Genomic DNA, 940 nt, shown 5'->3' with positions numbered 1-940 from the left:
GGCAATATTTCTTTGTCTGTTTTTCCAAGAGGCCTACTTTCAACATTCCCTTAACCTGCTCATTTCCCCTTTTCCGTAACTTTTGGGAAAATCATCTGTACCAGGTGGCACTCAATAAATAAAAAATATTACAAAACCCACAAGGGCCCTTTAAAATGCAAAAATTTTGTGAACGAAAGGGGTCTTCTATCAATATTATTTTAAACCTTCTCTGAGCCGGGAGCATCTACTGAAAAGAATCACCATAGTGTCCAAAATTTGTACTACAGCAAATCCAATTAACTGCACGTCAGTCTGAAAAGGGGAAATTTTAAAAAGGGTTCCTTTATACGATTTTTAACTGCGTAGGTCAACATTTTTTTCGGGTGAATCTGTGGTTATTTTGGGGTTTTTTAAATTTTTGCTAATGATCGATATGCATGGAAACCGCGCTTTTTGGGGTTACTTGACGCAGAACCAAATTTTTTTCTCATCATTTCCTAAAAAATATCTAATGAAAAAATAAACAAAAAAAAGGCAAAAAAGCAATTTAAAATCCCTTTTTTCAAGGCAGTTTCCATATTTTTGCACATATCCTCCGAATTTGATGGGCACTCCTGAAAACAAAACAAAATTCCCATACAGAACACTTTTTTAAACTATTCCACTAACTTTTTCAGGCTTCGAGGGAACCTGGAAAAACCGCATCCTCCACATAATGTTCCACTCAGATCGTCAGAACTGCGCCAATACCTTAGACTTTGTGAGAAATTTGTTCTAAATAGTCAACTTTTCAACTCGCTAGCTAAAGGAAAGGTTTGTTTACGTGGACAGTGTTTTTTGGGTCGATCACTGTTCTCGCACGTGCCGCGGCTTTTGGGTTTGCGTTTTTGCTGTTACTGGCGTGTTTGTTTTTGGGTGAAAATGATCACACTTTTCGTAGTTATAGTTGTTGCTTTTA

This window comes from Penaeus monodon, chromosome 22, assembly GCF_015228065.2.
Source record: "Penaeus monodon isolate SGIC_2016 chromosome 22, NSTDA_Pmon_1, whole genome shotgun sequence".
NCBI lineage: Eukaryota > Metazoa > Arthropoda > Malacostraca > Decapoda > Penaeidae > Penaeus > Penaeus monodon.
Note: the sequence above shows the minus strand (reverse complement) of the source record.